Below are 9,745 nucleotides of genomic sequence, written 5' to 3' on the forward strand. Positions count from 1 at the left end.
CTGCTAAGTAGCTACATTGAAGAAATTCTCAAATACTTGCACATAGAGACTTGGAATGCAATGTTATTTTCAGAATTGTTCATAATAAGATATAACCAGTGGAAGAAAGAATAATTAAGGTGTTGGTATTTTTTCAATCCAGCAGTTTAAAAAAAAAGTGAATTAAGTCACAACGAGGTGATTTATACCTACATGTATCAACATGGTGATAACACAAACATAATGCTAAGTGAAAAGTTACATAAGGATGTATTATATGACTTCAGTTATGTACATATTAAAAACCACAATATAAGAATCCTAAGAATAAAATAGTCACAGTAGGCCATTCACCAAGGTCAATAAAATGAGTACTTCTAGGGAACAAGAACAGGAAATGGAAAGAAGAGGAGCTTTGACAATTTCTGAAACTTTGATTTCCTTATACAAAATAACATGAAGCAAATGCAGTAAATGTTAACATTTCACAAATCAAGATGGGTGGGTGATGAAATTACTTTTCATGTGACTGAAATAATTAAAAATGAAAGTATATTTAAATGTCATAGAAATTAAAAGGCATGGTGTCCTCAAATACTTATTACTGGTCTCAACATTAAATCCATACACATTTGTTTTCAAGGTTCTCCAGATATGTGGACACATTCAATCTCTCCATTGCTCCCCACCCTGGAAGGCAGAGTGCTAGAATGGAAGTCACATGGGTTCTGTTGTCAAACATATTTCACAGTGATAACACCTACTGACTCTGATCATTTAGAATTACTTGAGACTTAGTTTTCTCAGATGTAAGAGGTAGATAGTGATACATGCTTCAGTAGTTGTTTTAATTATAATGAAACAAATATTGCATAAGACATAGTGTTTAGCTCTTGATGGATGCTAACTTCTTTACCTTCGCCAATACACATTTGCAAGGTGGGCCAAACATATCTTGGCTCAGAACAAGCTACCCATCCCTATTTCCCAACTTAGAATGCTTTCTTGTATTTTTCTGTATCATGAAATTTTATCTAGCCCTTTTAAATCATCCAAATCCTATTTTCACTAATTTTTTTGGCAATTTCTAGGTGCAGCATTCATTTCATCACTTAACCTTCCTTGTCCCGTTATATTGCCTTATAACTACTTCATGTCCTTGTCTCACATGTCACCCTGGAAAAGTGATATCCCTCAATAACCTTCAGTTTCTTGGCCCTTAATTGAGGTGTGGTAGATGATCAGTGAGTCCTGAGGAATTTTAATACTAACAGTTTACAATTCTTGGATCCTACGAGTATATAACTTGTCTTTTAACATATGTCAAAGAGAGATCATCATGTTACTGTCACATCCGATGATGTTAGGGCTTATCTGGGGTGGTAGAGGGAGAGAGGAATGAGGCAACCAACACAACATCTGGACAAAATCTATCAAAATCCCTTGATGGAGAGGGCATTTTCAGGTTTAAAAAGCCTATTCTCTGGTTGGAATGTGAATTTGGGGGTGGGGAGAGAATAAAAATATATACTTATGGTTTGAAGAATAAATGTCAATTGGCGCTTAATAGTGAAGAGACGGACATGTAAAGTAAGGAGTCTTCTGAGGCAAGCTCTATAATTAATTGAGAGGGTGACATACCTGCTAGCTGTGGGTGAGACCCTCTGTACGTTACAGTTCTACTTAAAAATGCTATTATCCATGAAAAATGTAAACAAGCTTTCTGCTCTTAAATATACTGCTACATTTAAAATACAATGGTGCTTTGTGTCTGTGCATGTGTGTGTGTGTTTTGTGGTTGGTTTTAGGAGCTATAACGTCTTTCAAACCCCACCGAGGTTGTTCTTTCCCCTATTTTCTTTAACTTTTCTTACAGGAATCTCTGTGCCTAGAAAAAAATTATTTGATCAAAACAAAAGCATTTTAATGTACCTTTTGACATCTTTAATTTGTGGCAGTTCTCAGGGAAGTGCAAATTAAAAGCAAGAGATACCACTTCACTCCTATTAGGATGTCTATTATTTAAAATAAAAGAATAAACTATAACCAGTGTTGGTGAGTATGTAGAGAATTTCAAACCCTTGTACATTCTTGGTGACATTGTAAAGTGGTTCATCCACTACAGGAATCAAATTTTGCAACCTCAAAAAGCTGATCACAGAATTACCATATGACCTGGCAATCCCACTTAGTATACACTCAAAACATTGAAAGAAGGGACTTGAACAGATATTTGTACATCAGTGTGCACAGCAGCATTCTACACATTAGCCCAAAGGTGGAAGCAACCCCAGTCCATCAACAGATGACTTACTAGATTATTCGTGTGTAGCTGTTCTGCATGCTCCCTTTAAACCCCACCACCACCACGGTGTATGTGCAAAAATATTTCACTTTCTGTCTGTTTATTCATGCATTAGCACCGGGTATTGATGCCTAAGAGGACAGGATTCACCACCCCCCAATACTTCTGTTTTTTTCTCCCCAGAGCTTTCCTATCATTCATAGTACTTGGGTATCTCTTTTTTTTCTCTCTCTAACATATTCTTATTTTCTTCAATATTGTAAAATGTTCTTTGTTATATTTGATTTGAATTGCAGATGGCTTTTTTGAAGTGGTTGGTGATTTACTGTGGATTTGGAGATATGTTTCCCTATTTGTGAATTTATGAAATGTCAGGCACAGAATTTTGCTTTTAATTCATCTTCACAAAATGGAGTATTCTCAACAGAGAAAATTTTAATGACCCATGGTTGATTTAGAATTAAATAAATAAAAATCATTTTGTTTTTAATGAATTATTAAACACTTTGAATGTTTTTGTTGGGGTTATGATGTACTCTGATCTATATTATGCCTCATTTTAGTATTTAAATTTTCTAAACACTTTTTGGTTCAAAAAAGGCATAATTAAATTATCTAGCTAATGGGCTCTTTCTTAATACTCATAGTAACAGCCAATTAATAAGCTACTTATTTAACTATCTGATGGTTCTTCACTGGCTTTTAACATAAAATTTACTGCCTTCACAAGCAACATTAAAATTTTGCAGCATTTTATTCTTACACGAGTAAATATACAATTGTATTATAGTAGAGTAAAAACTTTTCATGTATAAAATAGGCAGAGAGGTTTTCACTTCCAGTTATAGGTAGAATTCTTACCTGCACCTGAAAAAGGATTTATAGTGCTAATGTCTTTATTGTGATTGGATTGATGACAATCTACCTGACCATAGAATCACCACCCATGCAGAAGCTCATGAGGAATATAAATGACACCAAAGTAAACATTGAGCCATTCAAACTTCCAAACTGGAAGCGGAAGACAAATACAAAATTTTGGTCAAATGCCAAGGCCAACGTCAAACCAACGTGTCCCTAGTTTTCGTGGATTTGCATTTTACATGTATTGCAAAGGATGGTGCAGAAAATTTTCAATGTGTTATATATTGAAAGGCTGATCCCACCTCTCTTGACTTAAAACTGATTTAAAAATATGCTTTTCATTTGGTTGGTTTCCTACAAAGCATTTTCACTACATACAAAGCTAGGCAATACTGGATTAAAAAGAATCAGGTATCCACAGAGATGTAGACACATCTTCTATGAAATAGAAAAGGATTTTTAAAAAATTTAAATTGCAATACTGAAGAACTTGCAAGAACTTACAGGGTAACTGTTTTGTAAAAACTGCTTGAATTATACATTTTAGAAGAAGTTTCAACTAAGTGCCAAATTGGTGGTATAGCCACAGATATCAACAATGATTTTCAAATATATGATTGTCACCTTTTATATTTTGCATTTAGTTATGAAGCTTACACTGATAACAGGCACTATTCTCTACTATCTCCAGAAAAAGAATTAATGCTTTCTGTAGATCAGTATACTACTAAACAAAAGCTGGTACATATTTTTTTCATTAAAGCTATGTCAAAAGTTCTGGAGTGAAGGGGTTCAGTTAGAAATGAACGATGCTTTGCCTGTGCATCAGCCATGCTTTGGCAGGATGATCAGGATTTCTTAAAAATTAATAATAATAAAACACACACTAATAGAAGCACTTCAGTTTCCACAAGTTCCCATATCATTTTCTATCAGCCCATAATAGCCAAAACTCTGTCTACTCACCCAACAGAAGCCTCCAGCTTTGTTTGCTATGATGACAGTCAATTAATATTAAAGACAAGTACACGAAAGTAAAGATAAGAATGCTTGCCTTTCTCTATGCAGATTTAAGACCAATACAAAGTTGTTCTGTTGCAAGGTCATTACTGGTCAAAGGGAAACAAGCTAATTTCAGCAAATCCTTAAAACAATCATTTGCTCCAAACTTTCCCAAATTATATTTGACAGCTGTGTGCAGTATATAAAAACATATCTTTGGAGATTTGTGTACTTTGAACATACAGACCTTGGGAAAAAATACAAATGCCCATTGTTCATTGTGATATACTCCAAAATACAGCTATGGACACTGAGAATTGTTACTAAAACATCTCTTCTTGTTCTCAGATTGATGAAGCCCTCAAGGACAAAGCTCTTGAAAAGGATTTGCAGGAAAAAGATCAAATCTTATCTAGTCTGTCTGCAGAAGGTATTTTCCTGACATGGGAGTTAAAAATGCTTGGTGAGCTCATGAACCAAACTCTTCTCAGTGATAATAATAGGGGACGTCAATTGAGAGCTGACTCTGTATCAGATACATAACACCTAATATCCACCATCTCATTCCTCAAAACTCCTGTGTCTTTTGTGTATTGTTCCACTTGATTCTCACAGCAGGAGGACAATAGAAGGACTAGTATTACTCATTTTCAAGAAAGGAGACCCTGACAGATTAGGTAACATGTTCCAAAAGCAAATGGCCTAGAAGAGGCTCTGGGGAGAACCCATTCCATGCCTCTCTCCTAGCTTCTGGTGGTTGCCGCTTCTTTGGTCTTCCTTGGTTTATAGGTGCATCTCTCAAATTTTTGCCTCTGCCTTCACTTGGCCTACTTTCTTCATGTGTCTTCTCCCCTTCTCTTCCTTATAAGGACACCAGTCATTGGATTTAGAACCACCATAAATCCAGAATGATCTCATCCTAAAATCCCTAATTGAATTACATCTGCAAAGACCCTTTTCCAAATAGGGTCATATCTGCTGGCTCTGGATTGATATATCTTTTGTGAGGTCACCATTCAACCTACCACAAGTGTCAAGGATAGCTTTTTGAAAGATTTGATTCCACTGCTCCATAGGTTCTTCCACAAGCATTTTTGAGGCAATTAATTACTTTGATGATGGCCCTAAGCAGCACCCCAGGTTTGACCATGAAATGAAATGACTTTTGTTTATCTCATTCACTAAAACCCATTCTCTCTCAATCTCTCTCTCTCTCTCTCTCTCTCTCTCTCTCTCTCTCTCAACTTCCCTCTATTTCTCTATTCCCCCACCCTCTGTCTCTCTTTCATTCTGTCTTTCTCTTTACTGACCCCTCCCATCTCAACAGGATGAAAAAATCCTTAGAAAGGTCTTTATAAGGACTTACAGGATCTCTTTCCAACAGCTTCTGTAACCACCTCTCCCTCTACTCTGCCTGATTCTCATTTCACTTCACACTTACTGGACATCTTACTATTCCTCAAATTCACCTGGCTGACTCCTACCTGTGGGTCTTCACACAGACTTTGCTAAAATTGAAAAGCTCTTCCTTTCATATCTGCGTAGTTCTCTCTTAATCCCTTCATGTCTTTGTTGAAAAGTTACCTGCTCAATAAAGCCAACACTGACTTCCTTATTTGAATTGCAACCCTATCCTATCAACTCTCCTATTCTCCCCAAAGAATTTTTTCCACTTTATCCATAGTACTTATCACCTTAGAATAATCTATATGTACCCTTATATTATGTTTATATATACTGTCTGTCTGAACCTTCAAGAACATTAGCTCCAAAAAAGCATGAATTTTATCTCTTTCATTCACGGATGAAAGTATCTAGATTGGTTTAACACACATTTGGTGATTGATACTCTTTGTTCAACTAATAAATAAATTTAGGGTGGAAAATTTAGCAATAAACAGGCTCACTCTTGTTATCCCATTGTCATCATTTGAACCAAGGAATGCCTTTGCACCTCTCTAGGCAAAATTAATTTTTTATAAAAATGTCAATTGCTTTTGTTCAAGCTAATGGTGAAATTTCAAGTAATATTAAAAGAAAGAATGATATTGTAAGCTTAGTACAAGATTTGGAAATGCTACTGTAAGGCACCTGGCACAGTTCCGGACATGCAGCAAGTGTTCAATAAATTCTGGTTGAATGAGTGCTCATTAAGCACAATGAGGTGCTGAGGAGATTAGAGGCCACATGTTGAATAGCAATCACTGACAAAAGTTCACATTAAATCTCATGTAGAAATAGTGTGTTCATTGGACCAAGTCATAAATAAAATAAGCTAATATTTTGGAATGACTAATGACCACCGTTCTGGATCCAACATGCTGAAGCAAAGCTCCAACCTATCAGAGGTCTGAAAAAGGTCTTAATAAAGATGCTTTTATTTGGAAGTTTCCTAAGAAATATGGAATTTAAAAAAGGCTATAAAGTCAGTCTTTTCTGGGTAATCTGGAGCCACCTTTTTCTACCAAATTTTATTCTCTCCAGCTTTTGTTTCTCAATGCTCCCACCCTCATATCTTACTTAGCAGGTAATTGTTCCACATAGTCAAATGTGGTATGCTCCCTCAGAATTTTTCATTAACCCTTCTAAGGCATTCTGCTTCAACTAGGTAACATTACCTAGCTAACCCCCTACATAATGTCTCCTGCAAGACTGAACTCAACACTGAGCTGTTCTTCCAAGCTTTCTATGACCCTCTCACTAGATTTAGGTTAGGTGTTCCTTCTTCTTATAACCACAGCACCCTGTCATATCATTTAGTACAAGAAACTATAAATGTCTGTTTTCATGTGTGTCTAAGCTCCACTAGACTATAAATTATCAAAAGATAGCCCTTGTGTCTTTTATCTCTGTGCCCTTAATGCCTAGCATAGGACCAGGCATATATCTTGTGCTCCATAAATGGACCTCCATTTTTTTCTGACTTGAAAATATATCATAGACACTAAGAAAAAGATAGTGTTTTTCACATCTTGGTATTTACTATAGCACTCTACACTAAGTTGAACACACTCAAAGCCTCCAAAAATTCATGTAGTCATTACTGGTAGTTGAATGATGTGAATTTGGTTTTAGTTAGTATAATATAATGTTCACTGGAACCATATTCCATAAAGTCATCCAGGGTTAAATGAAGAAGAGCAGAACACAAAGTGCTTCAAAAATGGTAGTTAATATTTGAGTTCTCTCCTTATTTTCATGGAAAACTCCTACAAGTCCTTTAAGACTCTATCCTCATGTTCCTTCCTCCATGAAGCCTTTAATGACTCATCCTCCCCATTCATGGAATTATTACTCTTCTGCATTGCCACATGCTACTGAAATAATTCTTATCACGAGCAACAATGAATGATGAACATTAACTCATGTTTGACTAAATATCTCTCTCATTTGATACTGTAAACCACTATACTCTTGAAGTCTTGTATTCTGTTGGCTTCTTTAACATCATCTTAACTTCATTTGGCTAGTTTTTCTTTGGCTCTTTTCAATTTTGTTCTTCTTCCTCTCAACTGCGCCTTCATTCACTCCTGTGAAATGTATATAGTCTCATGACTTTGAAAATCATTTCTATGTAGAATATACCTAAATTTGCATCCACTCTTAAGCGTTGACTCTACACTTCAAATTTCTTTTTTTAAATTTTCCCACTAAAATAGCTTTTCTGTTATCCCAAAATCAAAATGACTGTTAGATGTTGCCCAATGCCAAGAACTATGGCCTCAATGTTCTTTTAAGAGACGGTGGCCCCCAATGTTTTCAGCATGACATATCAAAAAGAAGGATTGGCCAATTTTAATACAATTTTCCATCACAGCCCATCATCTATATTAATTCAAAGAGACTGACATGCTCACATAAACATAAATGCATTCACACATGCACTTATACACATTCAAACTTAAAAGTGAAGCATTTAGAATAAATCCTTCATCTTTCCTCATCACTGCCCTTGGCATAGGCAGCAGCATCTGCACTGATCTTTCTGTCGTCAGTCATATGCCAGGTTCATGCTGTCTAAAGACTTTCACTTGCTCTTGTTTCTGCCTGATTCCAGGCAAATTCTTCCCCAAACCTGGGTCCTCCATGTCATGTACGTCCCTGCTTTCATGCCACCTCCATAGAGCCTGTCCTAGATCATTCCCTCCAGCACAGCAGTCCACTTCCTCTCTTTCCCTACTTTGCTTTCTTCTCTGAAATTAGGTTTATGTGTCTATATTTAATGATCCTTCTACTCCACAAAAATAGGTTTTATGGGATATTTATTTATCCACCAGATATTAAACAGTGCTTGGTGGAGATTAAACCAAATATTTACAAAAAAAAAAAAAAAAAGAAAAGAAAATGTACAAATGAATGATGCAACATTCCAACTCCATTGCGAGAAGGTCAGAGGAAATACCTGGCAGATAGGCCAAGACCAGGATGTCACTGGAAGACTAGCGCTACACTAGCTGGAACAGACATGAAAAGAGCCAGAAATCAATGGCAATATGTTATACAGAATATCTAGAGTCAGAGTTATAGAACCTTCTCCATTTCCTAAGAGTAAACACTAGAAACTGCCAGAGTGGATATGAAGGCAAAAGAACTAGCAGAAAGGACCCAAGAGGATTTCTGCAGACACTCGTTGTTCTTTGAGGTGTATAGTTGGAAGCAGTCCCAGATAAAGGCACAAAATCAGATCAGACCAAAATGCCTTGCCACGTGATACTCTGAAGCATGTCTGGTCTGTCAGTCCTTGCTGATTTCATAAAAACAGGAAAAGGAGTCTTACCAGCTGCAGAGAAATGTCCCTGGATTAGCTCTTCTACTGACATTCTTTGGCAGACTTTTTCACTCACTTTTTTTTCTCATTCAACTCATTCCGATTTATTTGCTCATGGATTCATTAACATAAAATCACTTCTAAGACAGTATTACAATAGTAGTCAGTTCTGCAATTGCTATTTGTGTCTATCAGCTCAATAAGCATCTCTGGGATGAGGAGATCCTAGACCATGCTTTAAGGATTAGTTGTTTAAAAAGCTGAGGCACATGTGTGTGACCAGGTTGTCCCTTACTTAGGCATTGTAAATCCAAAAAATTTAAGTACAAACTCCTCATGACTGCAGCTTGCTATTCCAGCCTCATTTCCTAGTGCCATCCCACCTCTACCTGTCACACCATTGGCAGGTGGCCAAGAGACCTATTCCAAGAAGGTATTTAACTTTAAAGTTAATGGTCCTTCTCTCCCTAAGAGATCATTGGCACAATGCCTTTTTAACTTTAAAGACGTGTTCTTTCATTTGCTACTCCATAAGTCCTCAAATCTGGTTAAAGCCCCCATCCCTGCCAAACCCCTCAAAATACTTCCTCTGGAACTTAAAATCTGTGATGAATAAAAATGCCCATATTATGCAGTCGACCACTGCTTTGAATAATCCCTTCATCTTCTCCTCTCCAAAACTGAGGTCATGCATCCCCTGCAGCCTTGTCAAGAGGTGAGAGTTTCTTACTGAGCCTTGGGTAAGAGTCCTCCTTGAGATTTTCTGGCACTTCTAGAAATTGCATCTCCCTCCTCCCTAAACCTTCCAGTTCCTTTAATACATGTAC

Source organism: Tamandua tetradactyla, chromosome 3 (assembly GCF_023851605.1).
Source record: "Tamandua tetradactyla isolate mTamTet1 chromosome 3, mTamTet1.pri, whole genome shotgun sequence".
Lineage (NCBI taxonomy): Eukaryota > Metazoa > Chordata > Mammalia > Pilosa > Myrmecophagidae > Tamandua > Tamandua tetradactyla.